This window comes from Dasypus novemcinctus, chromosome 3 (genome assembly GCF_030445035.2).
Source record: "Dasypus novemcinctus isolate mDasNov1 chromosome 3, mDasNov1.1.hap2, whole genome shotgun sequence".
Taxonomy (NCBI): Eukaryota; Metazoa; Chordata; class Mammalia; order Cingulata; family Dasypodidae; genus Dasypus; species Dasypus novemcinctus.
The window spans coordinates 181,669,277-181,685,694 of NC_080675.1; the positions used below are offsets into that span (position 1 = coordinate 181,669,277).

The 16,418-nt window shown below is 39.9% G+C and overlaps 1 protein-coding gene across 6 annotated transcripts in view; it reads left to right on the top strand.

Annotated features, from left to right (window-relative positions):
* Positions 1-1,849: 1,849 nt before the first annotated feature.
* Positions 1,850-16,418, top strand: part of UBE3A (ubiquitin protein ligase E3A) — a 131,183-nt gene continuing 116,614 nt past the window's right edge. For 4 of the 6 annotated variants that reach the window (XM_071214397.1, XM_012524017.4, XM_071214396.1 and 1 more), the window contains exon 1: positions 2,278-2,365. The gene's annotated coding sequence lies outside the window, so the exon portion shown is untranslated. Of the gene's footprint in view, positions 2,366-16,418 lie in introns of all 6 variants that reach the window. The other 2 variants (XM_004447263.5, XM_004447265.5) reach the window with 2 other exon arrangements.

The following is a 16,418-nucleotide window of genomic DNA, read 5'->3' on the forward strand; positions in this document are numbered from 1 at the left end:
GAAGACAAACCTGAAGAAAAATATGAGTCTAAGATGGGAAAAAATATTCTTCCCTTCCCCCCCCAAAAAAAAACTGATGTATATGGAGGTGGAAACTTAAATCTCGGGTAAGGTAAACATAAATCCTTAAAAGATTCCAATTTTATTTCCCCTCTGTAAAATATAACTGCAGATAGTTTCCAAATGAAGATGGGGGTAAATGAAAATAGAAGCAGTAACTGAATAAGGAACAGTGCTAAAATATCGTAAAATTGGACATGGCTTACAAATGTTATCATCAATAGTTCTAGAATAATTGAAATGCCTTTAGCTTGTTTTTAATAGTTGGTTAAATTTTCTATAATTAAAAAATGGGTTGTATTAATATGCCTGTCTATATAACTATATAAAAAAGGATACTCTAATGCTCATTAGAAAAATAGTTTTATATGACTTTTGCTATAAAAAAATCTGAATAGTAGTTGAATAGAATCTTACAGAGTATTCTTTTTTTAACTTTCCTTAATTCTCCATATATTTTGTTCAAGAATTTTTTTTTTTATTAGAGTGGTTGTGGGTTTACAGAATAATCATGCACACATACAGGATTTCCTTATATCTCCCTATTAACTTCTTGCATAGTTGTGGAACATTCGTTACAAGTGATAACACATTTTCATAATTCAACAATTAACTATAGTCCATGGTTTAACTTAGGACTCATTGTGTGGTGCAGACCCACGGATTTTTTTTTTAATGTCTTATTTTATTACCATATATATATACACACAACCTAATATTTTCCCTTTCAACCACATTCAGACATATATTTCAGTGCAGGTAATCACACTCACAATGTTATGCTACCGTCACCACCATCCATTACCAAAACATTTTCATCATTCCAAATAGAAACCCCGTTTCAAAGGCTCATTGGCAAAGTCGAAAGCCATAGGACTATAAATTGTTCATGATATCATTACAGCTCGGCTATCAAGTGTTGCAAAGCCATAAATAAACCTTTTAAAATAAAATGGGGACCATGCTACTAAATATGATTTTCAACTACACACATGACTTTAAACAGGTTCAATTGTCATTTGGATCAAAATTAGCCTCTACCCAGCAACTGGGGTTGACAAAGAGGTCACGTCTCTTTATCGATATCAATATCGAATATCAACACTGCAGGAAACAGGCTTTTACCTTTTCTTCTTTTGTAAACTAGTGACACATCCTGTCATTGGCAAGAGGACTAAGCAGATGACCTTGGCTCCTGAAAGCTGGCCCGGACTCTCGGGCCCCCCTCGCAGTGACTACACGGGCAGCTCCGGGAGGAAAGAGGTTGGGATCAAAGACCTAGTGTGAGGCGGCTTCTGCCCGCCCTTTGGGCTGGGGACTATCAGTGCCTGTCGATCCGTCCCCCGACAAAATAGGGGCGATCGAGTCCCGACACGTTTCTCGATGGGTGGACTAGGGGGCTCTCCAACTCTCCTGGGGGCTCGAGAGGTTTCCGAAGTGTATCCAGTTACCCTCCTCTCTGTCGCAATCGCGGACAGAGGAGATTCAGCGTAGGAACTACCACCTGGCCCACTTCCAAGATGGCAACTGAATTTCGGGGGACTCGACGAAGCCGCGGGCTACCTCCCCTTCCCAGCGTCCCCTGCGCCGGCGGCGACGGCACGTAGGAGGGGGGCGGGGGGCGGCGCGGCGGCCCCCGCGTGCGTCCCGGCCCCGCCCCGCGACCTGCGTCCCCGCGTCCCCGCGTCTCCGACTGGAGCCATCTCCCGGCCGCGGCGCGCGCTGCCTGCCGGGATACTCGGCCAGCCCAGCCAGTCCTCCCGGCTTGCGCCGCGGCCGCGAGTTCTGTGTTTCTTCCAAGATGGTGGCGCTGGGCTCGGGGTGACTGCAGGAGACGACAGGGCCCCGACAACCCGCCCTCTGCTTGCTCGCGCACCCTGCCGCCACGTCGCCAGCCTCGGTCGGGGCGCCGGACACCCCCCGCCGCTGCCGCCCTGCGCTTCGCCTGCGCCAACCCGACGCCCTCGGCCGCAGGCGGCGGCGCCTCCCTTGGCTCCTCCTCGGGGCCCTCTCGGAGCGGCTCGCGGCCTAGCCCCGGCCAGGAGGGCCCGCAGCCCTGGTGTGGACAGGCAGCGGCCGAGCGGCGGCTGGCGACGAGCGCGGGGTCCTCGGCGGCCCGGACGGCCCCTTTGCCGGCCTCGGCCTCCGGAGAAGGAAGCGCGGGTCCCGCATGAGCCCCGGAGGTGGCGGCGGCAGCGAAGTGGAACGAGGCGGTGGCGGGCGGAGGCGGTGGGCGAGGGCGTCGACGACCAGTGAGGCGGCTGCCGCTGCGAGGACCGCGGCCCAGGCGCGGGGGCGACGGCAGGTCAGTGTGTGGGCGCAGGCCTCGCCGGTGGGCCGGGCGCAGCGGGCCGCAGCCTCCTTCCCTCTGCCCCCTCGAGTCGATCCTCCGCTCCTCGCCGGGCCTGGGGTTTGGGGGCGCGTGGTCTGGCGGGGCCCGCGCCAGTACTAGGCACCTGGTGGCAGCGCCTGCTGCCGCCGTAACTGTCAGTCCTGGCCGGGCGCCGGAGGAAGGGTTTTGTTGCCCGAGGGGACAGGAGCGGGCCCGGGGCGGGGCGTGCGGGGCAGCTGGAGGAGGCCTCGTTCCCCGGAGGCCGGCCGAGCAGGGGCCCGGGGCTGGGAAGAGCTGTCCTTTTCCTGCCAAGGGAAGCGCTCTGGCAGTTTTCGAGCTCTCTGGGTGAAGAAATCTTCAGGCGTGTGCTTGGTGGGTTGGGGTTTGGGGAGGTGGACTGGTGGGAAGGGAGGGCGGAGGAACTGTGGTGTGTCAAGCCTGAGGGTTGAGCTCACAGACTACCCATGTGTTCCTCGTCGCCGAGGTTCTGAAGTTGAGCGTGAGTTAGTGGGTTTGCCAGAGACTGTGTTAAACGCAGACCTGAAAGTAGTCGCACTTTTTTTCCCTTTTTCCTTTTCACCTAACAGAATGGAGAGGGAACTTTCCTCTTCGTGGTAGGCAGGTTTTTACTGGAAAACCAAAAGAGGATCTAGCAAATGCTTTTTAGGCCATAAAGCTTTCAAAAATAATTTTAGTATAGTCATTGTTTTGTTAAGTTTAGCATCCTAGAAAGATAATTCAGTCTCTGAATTTTAAAAAGTGTCCTATAGGTTTGTTACAATAGAGACAATATCGAATCTGATTGGAATTATAATTATTAACTAAGATGCTGTTAATAAAATGATGGGGTTTATAGTCCGAAGTGAACCCTCAGTCATGATGGAATATGAAATATGACCCATAATTTTCTGTCATTCCACTGCCTGCAGTATGTGAGAGCAAATCAGTCCACAGTGTTCAAATGGTGGGGAGAAGGCGCTTGAAATAGAAGTGACCTAAAGTTTAAGAATTACAAGTGTTAAAATGGAACATATTAAACACACTGCAGGTATGCAATAATTTTTAATGAATGGACTGGACAGGTGGAATGAGAAGTATTCTCTTACCTCTGGCTAGTAAGTACTCTTATTTAAGAAAATATTTTTCAAGCCATAAAACAAAACGTACAATTTTGGAGAAAGTAAGGGAAATTTTGTAACATGCGTAGTGAAAATAGGTTTGGAATTGGATCCTGTTTTTAAGCTATGTGTGATTTTAAATGAGATAAATACAGCATTAATGATATTGTTGATGAGCCCTAAGGGTGACCGGAAGCCTTTTAAACACTAATAAGCATTAAAAAATAAATAGCTTCAATAAATAATAACTCATTATTTACAATATTAGAATGTAAACTATGAAAGTCTTACTGTGTCAAACTGTCATGAGTGTGCTGTGTAATATATACACCATCTTTTGGACAGTGCCCTGTCCCTGAGGAGTTTACCTTTATAGGGGTTAAAAAAAAAAAGCAGTGTTTTGATTTTTTTTCAGAGATTTTGTAAGTTATTTTTATTTTATCTTTCCTGTGTTGTAAACGTTTTTCTTGGCTTAGAAAATAATTTCTTAAGTAGGGGTATTTAGTATTAGTCTTCAGAAGTGTGAGGAGAACACATTGTTATCCCATTTCATTTCACTTGCCAGATTTATTGGGTGCCCACAGTGTCTGTTACCTGTTAACATTTTCACAGCTGGATTTCTTAAACTTTAGGTTATTTCCAGTTCAATCCCCTTTGAAAGTAAAATTGGAATAATTTGCTGCTGCTCTCAGTAAGCAGTGAAATGCTTCAAAACTGGGTCATATCTAAACTTTCAAACCCAAGCACTTGAAATGATATTACCAAATGTTTATTTTCTTAAATCATTACTGGTCATGGTCTTCATGCACATTTTTATTTAGACATAATAAAAACTATGTTAAGTGCATATGCAGCTTTTTAAATATCAGCTTTTTCTTTTTCATAGGGAAGACAAACTTTCTGAAGTGATTTTTCAGGTAAATTACTTGAATAAAGTCTTAGACACATTTTCATGATGGTTCAGGACAACACTTTTGGTTGGTTTGACAGTTTTCACCGCACTCCAACGGTAAAAATAAAATATGGTCAGGGATGTCATGGTATATATAGTGGAAGTTAGACCCTGCTTTTAATTCTAGCTGTCTTGACCATTGACAAGTTACTTAATCTTTGTGAGCCTCAGTTTTGTCATCTGTAGAGCAGAATGGCAGAAACAACCTCAAGGCTGTTAAAAGGATTAAATGCCTTATACATAGGCATATCCTTAGATATCTTTAGAAACGTTCCTACCCAGTTTCTAAATGGTTTTACAATTTTTATATATAGTGGGCTGTATCGAATTATCCTTTTAATTTCTTTATTATTAGTTGTGAACTCACTCATTAAGGGCAAGGACTCAAGTGTTTAACAGAGATTGTGTTACCCAGAGTATGGATGTGAAGTTGTCAGTAAATCATCAACAATATATATTAGGTACCTGTTATGCTTACCATGAGCCAAGCTAGGTGCAGGAGCTACAAAGATGTAAAAAAAATATATCTGCCTTTTGATAGCTTGTAGTTTAGTGACTTTCTCCACATAACACCTTTCTGTGTGATACCTTATTACATATGAGCCTCATTCTCCCATATCCTTCCAAACTTAGGAAGTTCTATGGACTCAAGCCCCTCCTTCCCCTCCCCTCCCCCAACTGCTACGGTAAAACTTGGCACGTGCATTATTTCATGTCTTGGGCACATTACCCATTGTGTGTGCACATGTGCATGTGTATGTGTATGTATATAAGATGAATGAATAAACATGTTAGCAGTTGCCTGTAAATACTCTGATATTTTTCTTCTGTTTATGGATTCATAGAAATTTTTAAGCTTGAGTAAGCCTATCCCTGAGGCCAGCTATTCTTCATTCTACACGTGAGGAAATTGAAGCACAGAGCTTTGAAATGGTTTTCTTAATCATTTTATTCAATTTCTTACAGTCACCCAGTTGGCAGGGCTAGAACCAGAGACTTAGTTTCTGGACTCCAGTTCACTGCTCTTTGCCCACATTGGCACATGTTCTGTCTTATCTGTTGGGAGTAGTTAACAATTGCTTTGTGGTTACCACACATCCTTTTGGGAACAGTGGGTGTTTCCTACACTATTAATATTAGGTAACCTTTACAAGATGCCACTAAGGGACATTTTCTTATAGCATTTAGTGCAGGGAAATGGACTTTTATTTTAATAAAAGAAATAAAATAAAATTATGTTAATTATACACAGTAATTAGGTTAGTCTTTAGAAACTTAGACCTAATATAGTTCACTTACTTAAAAAATTGACATTACAAAGTTTAATGCATTTATTATAAAATTGAGTAATCAACAGTTCTAACCCATTCTTATTATGGTGATGTTTGAAAATATGTAAATTACTTATTAACCATTTTTAATGAATGCCTTATTAAATACACAATGCATTTCTTTGCCAGTTTCATTTTCATTTAATTCAAAAATGGCACCCATGGTGCTTTGATCTAAGTTATTATTTTTAATTTCCTTTTTCCTTTTTCTCTTTAAAACATACATAGATCACACAAAATGTTACATTAAGAAATATAAGAGGTTCCTGTATACCCCACTCCCCACCCCCCACTCTTCCCCCATCAACAGCCTCTTTCATCACTGTGGCACATTCATTGCATTTAATGACTACATTTTGGAGCACTGCTACACTGCATGGATTATAGTTTACGCTGTAGTTTACACTTTCCCCCAGGCCATTCAGTGGGTTATGGCAGGATATATAATGTCCTTTGGGTTATGGCAGGATATGTAATGTCCTGCATCTGTTCCTGCAGTATTATTCAGGACAACTCCAAGTCCTGAAAATGCCCCTGTATTGCACTTCTTCCCTCTCCCTGCCCTCAGCAACTCCTGTGGCCACTCTCTCCACATCAATGATACAATTTCTTCCATTGCTAGAGTCATAATAGTTCTGTGGTAGAATACCATTAAGTCCATCTCTAACTCCAGAGGGGGCTTAGATTCCACGTGGCTGATGGATGGGTTTCTCCTGCTTGTAGTCGTAGACTCTCGGTTCCCTGGTGTGGTGGTTGACCATCCTCACCACCTTATTAGCTGACCTGGGTAAGCCCAACAAACCAGAGAGTAGGTGTCACAACTTTGCTGAGGCTCAGGGCCCAGCTAGCACATGGACAGTCCAGAGATTCAAGTCTCCTGGGCATACACCAACCCCAGCACCAACCACAGGTTCAGTAAAAGTGACAGAAGAGGCACGTGTGGAGAGGTCCCGTCTGAGTCCAACTCCATCACACTCAGGAACACAAATTCCACAATAGGGCCCACTGGCCAGGCACTGAAATCCAGAGCCATCTGCCATGACCGTAGGGCCTGGGTGTCTCCGTTGCCCTTAGCACCACTACCTGTGGTTGTATCTACTCTGGCTGTCTCTGGGATCCTGCTGAGACGTGCATAAGCGTGACCACTTTGATGACCTTCTGACACATTTTGAAGTCTCTTAGCCATATAAACTCACTTGTCTTTTACCATTTCCCCCTTTTTCTCGAGGTCTTTTTCTGGGTGCATCATCAACTGATGCTTGGTAGGGATCCCTCAGCACCAGGGAGGCTCATGCCCAGGAGTCATGTCCCACTCTGGTGGGAAGGTAATGCATTTATTTACATGCTGAGTTTGGCTTAGAGAGTGGCCACCTTTGAGCAACATGAAGGCTCTCAGAAGGTAACTCTTAGGCACCCTGCAGCTTTAGGCCAAGTTGAAATTTTAAGCACACAGGCTCATAAGCATAGTCATCAGTATCAAGGGCCCATCAGTGGACCATCCTTCTTCACTGGTCCTTGCCCTTAAAATTGGGGGATTGTTGCTGTTTCATTGAGGAATGCGACAGAGCTCCCCAGAATGGGAGCTCAGCACTCCCTCAGTTGTCATGCATAACTCTGCCCACTATGACAGTATCCAATGAACATCTGAACATATCTGTATACTCTGTATGCGTGCCCTGGAAGACTCCCTTACACCCACGCACCCCCGTAAGTGACACCCCACACCAGTGCTCCCCTGCCATGGTTGAACCCCTCTGTGATCCACTTCTTCAAAAGTGAAGCCTAATATATTGCCAAATTCAATTAGTAGGAAAATGAAATAGTAATGATAGGTTTAAAGATTAGAAATAGAATACATAATAACTTAGAAAACTAAAAAAATAAATTGGGGTATTAAAAACTGAGAACTGTCATAAAACTTTTTTTTGACATTTTGCCTTTCATCACTGTAATAGGTGTTGCCCTGAATGTACAGAGGCAAGGCAGTCTCTTCCATTCTTCCTCAGTGTCTACATCCTTTTTTTTTTTTTTAATTTTTTTATTATGTCTTCAAAAAAGTTTTAGGTCACAGTAAAGTCACATATAGAATATAGGGGACTCCCGTATATCCAACATCCTCCCCCTTTACCCCCTTCCCCAGCAATGATCTTTTTACATGTGGCTATTACATTTGCTACAACTGATGTACAGATATTGAAGCATAGCTACTAACCATGGTTCTATTATGGTTTACATTATGGTTTACATTTTAGACTATATACTTTCATAAATTTTTGGAGAAATTTAACATGGCCGGTATCCGTCATTGCAAGATCTTTTGGAAAACTTCCATTATCCCACAATTACCCCCTCTTCCTTCTATTCTATATCTCTTTCCCCCTTCCCTCGGGGCCCACAGTGACAACCAAGCTTCACTTTTTCTAGGACAAGATTCATAGATACTTGGAACAATGCTGAGGGCTTGACACACTAGTCTGTCCTCCCCCATTAGGAGCCACGCATGCTCTTGAGAGTCACCCTCTCCTCTGAGAACATTAGTCCTCTCTAGGATGGGGGTACACTAAGTTATTTTTAACAAGTAAATGTCATCATGGATAATAAGTCAAAAAGAAGGTATTAAGTATTAGGCCTATTCTGTTTACCAGTGTTTGTATTGAAGTTTAGCTGAACTCATTTATTACTCTTTGATTGTAAGCCTTGTGACAGTGAACTCTCTAAAATTATACATAAAATTTTGAGTGCTTTGGATCTTAGTGAGTTCAGCAAACAAAAGCCACCAAGAATCATTGATGTGGAAGAAGGAGCACCAACTTCAGTGGCAGATTTTGGGCTTATCTTTTCTCTGTTGCGCTCTACCTGGTCATGGGCAGGCCAGGTACCTTTCTAACTTTCTAAGCATTTTTTCCTTCTTCTGTCAAATGAAGATAAATACTTTCTTTGCCTGCTTCAGAGGATTATGTTTTTCAGACATAATCATTTTTGCAAAAGTAGGTTCATACTATATAAATTGATCTTATAACAGATTTATTGATCTGCCCAAAAAAGCATAGTACAGTGGTATATTTTCATGCTTTTCTCTAATTTCTAACCTTGTCTAAGAAACATTGTTTTGGGAAATATTTATTGTAAAAGTTTATTTTAAAATTGACAGATTTGAACTAAATTATGGTTACTTTAATAGTTGTATTATTCAGTATTATTGATGCAAAGTCAAATTCCTTCTGTAATTTGCTCTATTTACCTCTTGCCTTAATTTGGTAAATGACAAGCAAATCATAAGATTGACATGAAAGGTAAAGAGTTTTAGGGGACATAGAATCATAATGTTTAAGATTTTCCTGAAACTTAATTCAGGAAATTTGAGCAGGAATTGCATGTAAGACAATATCCGTTGTTCATAAACGAAAGTCATATATAAGACTATTACTTAAACCTGCACTTATGCTAGACAGAGAAGCATGGAGGTAGTGTGTGAGCACTTACACAAGTGGGATAAAATCTTCCTTAAATGTAACTTATGTGGAGTCTAATGTTGTGACTCCTAAAAGCTCAGTGTGTTCTCTAAGTTGATCTGTCTCCTTTAGGGTCAGTAGAAGTTAATCTAACACAGATCCCTTTAAGTTACAGAAACAAAATGTGAACTTTTTTTGACTTTTTTGTGTTATGCAGGCTTATAGCTCTTTTATTAGTTCTTAATGTGTGCCCATTTTATATATTTTTAGCATTTCAAGGTGTCTTTTTTCCCATTTGAGACGAGCAGTGCTGCAATTTACATAACTGCATGCTGAATGGAGACTCATACCTTTTCATAAATTACTGCTGTCTCCTTTTACTATGAAGGTATGGCTTATCAGTTTCAAACTTCTAATATTCTACCTCAGCCGACTTCCTCTTGAATGTGGGAAGGTAGTCTGAGAATTGCCTTTGTGGACTGTATCCATAATCCTTACTCATTTATTTTTATATTCGTGATGCAAAATAAATTCTTGATTTCCCCCAAATTAAATACACAGAGAAGTATAGAGGATAATATTACAACTACGTATGTACCATCTAGTATGGATAAATGTCACATGCTGTCATTTGCTTATACTCTATCATACTCTTTAAAACTGATATTTATTTTCTTCAGATGAAACCTTTAGCACTGAAGTTACTACTACAGAAATCTTCTTGTCATACTACCAACAAATACTTTCCTGTCTCTTATCAGACATAAAATATCATGCTGTTTTTAGAAAGGAGGGGATAAAATGCCTAACAGTGTTTTCTATATAAAGCTGTTGGGGTCATAGGGAGAAGTACAGGTTATTTCCAGATTACTAATTATCTTAGTATTTTTTTTCTTAAGAATTCTATTTATTGTGCTTATGTGTGTGTTTGCACCAATATTCATAACCTTAACACACTACAAATAATATTAAATATATACCCTTGTAAATATTTTAAAGTTTTGTTTTTGGAATTTAAAAAAAAGTCTAACTACAATGTGAACTATTATCCATGCGGTATAGCAGTGCTCCAGAATGTATTCACCAAATGCAGTGAATGTGCCATAGTGATGAACGAGGTTGTTGATGTGGGAGGAGTTGGTTGGGGTGGGTTTTGGGTATATGGGAACCTCATATTTTTTAATGTAACATTTTTTGTGATCTATGTATCTTAAAAAACAAAAAATAAAAATTTTTGAAAATTCTTTAGTGCTCTCACTGTATATACTAGTTGATAAATTCTATTTCATGTGAAGATTGAGTAATACTTTCCTTTTCTTGCTTTTCTGAAGTGAACTTTGTCATGTTCCATTTTAGTGATAGAATATATGCTGTTTAAAATCACCCACATTGAGAGTTTTCTGCATTTCAAATGCCAATTTGTATATATATATATTTAAGATTTAATAATTGTACCGTGTACTATGTATCAGAGTATCTTCAAAATGAAAAACTAAGACCTTTTGGAAATCATTGGGATCACTATTCAGACTGCCTCCCACTCCCTGAAAATTCTTCCATTTTTTAGACTAGAGGATAAGGCAAAATGTTAGGAGGGGTGAACTCAAAGGTAGAGGTATCTCAGCTGAAGAATAGGTGGGTCATGGGTCACTCACAATAAACTCTCTAGTCAGTCAGGAACTACTTTGAGATATCGGATGTGGGATGATGAGCTGAGTTTGATTAGGAACAGTTCTCTAGGCTTCAGAACTTGAGTAGAGGCAGGCAGGGTGAGGTAAGGCCAAAGACCTTACTGCCTGTGTGCTATGCTGAGTTGACAGAGCAACTCTAGGAAGTGTGTATGCTAGCTGGCACCACATTTTGAGAAATTGGGCTGATCACTGCAGCCTCCCTAGGTTATCCCTTGTGATTCCCCTAAGTGTTATTTTAGACACCTAGTATGGGTCGAAAATTGCTATGACTGCAGTGAAATTTACTTCATATTTTTATTGTGATGTCTTTCCTTAAATCTTTTTTTTTTTTTTTGAGAAAGTACATCAGATTTTATTCAAAGAAATCAATTTTCTCTAGAATATAAAACATATATTTTAATGTATCGATGTTTCCTTAATTCTTTTATAAATTAAGGCGGTTAGAACAAATGATGCCCAGTGTACTTTTCAACTTGGACATTTTATGCTAGTACCTCATTTTTCTTTTAAAAATATATTTATATTTTAAATTATAAAATACTTCAGACAAAATAATACACTTCTCAACACTTGGTAGTATAAATTATGCCAATTTTGGTCGTTTGGGAGAAAAATTCAGTCATGCGTGTTTCTTTGGATCCTTTAGGAGGAAAAATGCATACTCACTTGTAGCCATCCTGCCCCACCTAAGTCCGACCTATTACTTTCTTTTCCCAGAATAACAACTATCCTGAGGTGTCTACGTAAATTTCGTATCATGTTTCACACTTTTACTCTATATATGTATATGTATGTATCCATGCATGGTTCTGACTTGTACTTTAAATTTTACAATGATGGTATTGGATTGTACATTTCTTTCTCCAGCTTGCTTTTTTAATTCAGTGTTGAATTTTTGAGATTTTGTCTATATTAATTCATATAGATCTAGTTCTTTCGGTTTAACTGTTGTATGGTACTCCATTGTATGCATATATAAATGTATTTATCTTCCTGTTGATGGATATTTTCAGTTTCTTTTTTAGCTCTTAAAAACATGTATCTTTGCACAGGTGTTTTTCAAGGGAAGATGCATAGAAGTGGAAATACTGGGGATTAGGTGTAAACTTATTTATACTAGATATTGCCAAATTCTTCTTCAAAATAGTTATATCAGTATGCACTTTATCATCAGTGTATGGGCATTTCTCACCCATACTTGGTATAGTCAGATTTTAAGATTTTTGCTAATCTGATGGATATGAAATTTTATCTCATTTTAATTTGCATTTCCCTGATTTTTACTTCTGTGTGGTGGGATATGAATTGTATTATTTTCTGTATGTTTTGAATGTTTCATAAGTTTAAAAAAAATTTTTTCAAAAGAAAGTAAGAGACACTGTCATACAAATTATATATTTAAAAAGACCTTGGTGATAATCTCTTCTAATCTTCTTACTTTACAGTCTAACCAAGGAAAGTTAGAGGAAGAACAAAATATAAAACCTTGCTTATTTCCCATGTGGTTTGCTCTTTTGTGGTAAAGAATTTCATATTTCATGTTTTGATGTCAAAATCATGAGATTTTTTCCCTTTTATTTGTGCTTTTTGTTTCGTTTGAGCAATCTTATATCTTTGCTAATAATAGAATTTGTTGTTGTTTGCTTTTTGCATTTTGGTCAGTCTGGAGTTAGAAATCAAATTTTATTTTTCTCCATATGCAGAGCTAATTGTCCCAATATTAAGTATTGAATTCTTCCACTATTTTTTTTAATATGCCTGTATCATATACTCAGTTCTCAAATATGCTTGAGTTTGATTCTAGGCTCGCACCTCTTTTTCCATTGGTCCTTTTATTTTATTTTGTTATTTTAATTTAATAACTATTTTTCTTCTTAATACCAGCATAACACTGTGGTAGTTACCTTTATGTAAATCCTTGAAATCTGGGAGTCCAAGCCTCTTCCATTACTCATTTTCAAGTTGTCTTGACTTTTCCTAGACCTTTACTCTTGGACCTTTTCTCCCCCATATGAATTTTAAATTAGTTTATTTAGTTCCTGTCAAGGTGTTGATTGACATTACATTGAATATATAGATTAACTTGGGGGCAATTATCATGAGCTCATTGTTTATCTTGCCATTTATTAGATTGTTCTGTGTTTTACAGGTTTCCCCATGAATATCTTTGCCTATACTTTATTAAATTATTTCATGATATTTGATAAAATTTTGTATTGTAACTAGTATCTTTTTTTTCTAGTACATTTGGTCATTGCTCTATTGAACTTGTATCCATCAACTTGGTTGAATTTTTTATATAGTTTGTAATTCTTACAGATTATTATGAACAAATAACAATTTTGTTTTTTCAAATGGTCTTTTAAAAACATATCTAACTTTGTTATTTTGTGTTTAAAGTTCTTCTCTAGCTTTCTTTTGCCTTTAGGATAATATCTAGGATTGTTAATTGGTCCACAATGTCCCACATGATCTGGATTTGCTCTACCTCCTCACTCTTATCTTCCTACACGCTCCCTTTTAACTATACTGGCGGTTTTTCTGTTCCTTGAATTTCTCCAAGCTTTTTGTGTCAAGGCCTTTGCCAGTACATTTTAATCTGCCTGAAAAATAGATAGCCAAGTAGAAACCACTTGGCTAACTTTATACATACTCTAGGGTCCAGCCTAAGTTATTCAGGACAGCTTCTCTTTGCACTCACTCACTGGTTTAGGGCTTCACTGTATTATGCTATTAAGAACCCTACTTTTCCTGAGTAGCACTTCTCAGCTGAAATTAAATAATTTATTTACTCCTGTATTGAAGATTCTTTGAAAACAGGATGTATTTATTGACTCACACTCTTTTTTTTTTCTATGCATAGTTTCAGGTGTGCTGATGAGGTTGCTGGATGAGTGAATATTCAAGTACTGATTGATTAGGATTGCCTTTTTTTTTTTTTTTTTTTGCCAATAAGGACTGTTGCTCCAGTTGATACCTGCTTAAAAGAATGTATAGACTACATTGAAGTATTTTACAAGATGGTAATAGATTAAATGTCCTCACTATGTTTAATATTTATGTGCTTCATGTATAGATAGTCTTTAGGCAACAATTTCTGCCCTTTAACAGGTTCAGTCTAAGCTCACTTAGAATTAGGGTGTGGTAAATTTTCTGAAAAGCATTTTGAAGTTAAATTAGAAGCCAACAGTCTTCTGTTATCCTTTTTTGGTTGTTAAATTGAAGATTTTATGTGTGCCATTTGATAGATGAGATACCATAATAAATTAAAGCTGTGAATTTGTGTTCATGATTATTTCAAGGAAAACATTCCTACTTTTAGTCCTTTTATTATATTGAATTACCAAAAATTTTATGTTTGCTTATAACAGGCTGAAAGTTGACATTCTAGTTTTTGTTTTCTTTTTTTAATTATTTATTTATTTTTAAAAATTACATTAAAAAAATATGAGGTCCCATTCAACCCCACCGCCCCCACCCCCTACTCCCCCCACAGCAACACTCTCTCCCATCATCGTGACACATCCATTGCACCTGGTAAGTACATCTTTGAGCATCACTGCACCCCATAGTCAGTGGTCCACATCATAGCCCACACTCTCCCACGTTCCATCCACTGGGCCCTGCTGGGATCTACAATGTCCAGTAATTGTCCGTGAATCACCACCCAGGACAACTCCACGTCCCGAAAATGCCTCCCCATCTCATCTCTTCCTCCTATTCCCCAAACCCATCAGCCACCATGGCTACCCTTCCCACACCCATTCCACATTTTCTCTGTGGACATTGGGTTGGTTGTGTCCATTGCACATCTATGTCAAGTGGGGGCTTAGATTCCACATGGATACTGGATGCACTCCTCCAGCTTTCAGTTGTAGACACTCTAGGCTCCATGGTGTGGTGGTTGACCTTCTTCAACTCCATGTTAGCTGAGTGGGGTAAGTCCATTTAATCAAAGTGTAGGAGCTGAAGTCTGTTGAGGCTCTGGGCCTGGGTGTCATATTATCAGTCCAGAGATTCAAATCCCCTAAATATATCTTAAACCCCAGCACCAACTACAATTCCAATAAAGTAGCATGCAAGTCTTGTGAAAAGAGATCCCCTCTGAGTCCAATGCCATCACGCAGAAACACAGCTCCAAAGAAGGGCCATCTGCCATGGCAGTGAACCCCATCTGCCATGACCATAGAACCTGTGGGTCTCTTTATCCCTCAAAAGAACCAATACCTGGCTGGGGTTGTATCTACTTTATCTGTCTCTTAGACTCTGCTCAGTTGTGCATAAGGGCATTCCTTCTGACAACCTCCAGACTCTTTTTTAGAGACTCATAGCCTTATATTCTCATTTCTCCTTTCCATTTCCCCCTTCCATTAGGTCAAACAGCATTTTGAAGTCATGTTATTATATGTAGACAGGGATATTCTGCTGATCCGTATTGAACCTTTAATTCAAGGTCATTTTCTAGTTGCATCTTCAGCTGGTATGTGGTAGTGATCCCTCGGTGCCAGGGAGACTCATCCCTGGGTGTCATGTCCCGTGCTGGGGGCAATGCACTGCATCTACATGCTGAGTTTGGCTGTGAGAGTGGCCACATTTGAGTAACATGAAGGCTGTCAGGAGGAAACTCCCAGGCGTAGTGCTACTCTAGGCCTTGTTCTTATTGCAGGTGTATAGGCTCAAAAGCATAGCCATTAGTATCAGGAGCCCACTGTTGGGCCCTCCTTCCTTCCTGATTCTTGCTGTTGCACCTGGGGGACTGCCGCTGCTCCCCCAGGGTCCACGACAGTGACCCCCCGGCCAGGAGCCCAGTACCCCCCCAGCTGTTGTTTTTAATTGTTTCCACTATGAGTATATCTAGACATTACTATATACCCTGGGCATATGCCCTGTATAACTCCCTGTCAGCCATATATATCCTGTCAATAACATCCCATATCAGTATTCCTCCGCTGCCATTGTTGAACAAAATGTGATCCAAAACTTCCTGTAAAGTGAATCCCAATATAATGTCAGCTTCACAAGAGTCTTAGATCACCGAAATTCATATATGCAATATACAGTACTTCCCCAGATCCACCATAAAACCTTTTCCCTTCCACAGCGATAATCTTTTAACTTATTGATATCATATTTCCTGAAACTAATGTACAGATTCCAAAACAATAGCTTTCAAACAAGGTGACATTTGTGCTTACTATGTGGTCCATACTTTAGGTTGTACAGTTTTCTAAATTTTTTAGTTATCCTATGTTTTGCCTTATGGTTTACATTATTAGTCTGTCGTCCCCTATATGTTTTTGGTGTAATATTACATGTTTTATATTCATCCTCGTGTACTCTCACAAAACTCCTCTCTTGCCCCCATATTTACCTTAGTTCCATCCATTCCACATCCATTTTCCCCTCCCCTTGGGGCCCACAACGCCAGCCACTCTCCATTTCCCAAGAAGCCATGTCCAGATATACTTGCAGCAGTATTCAG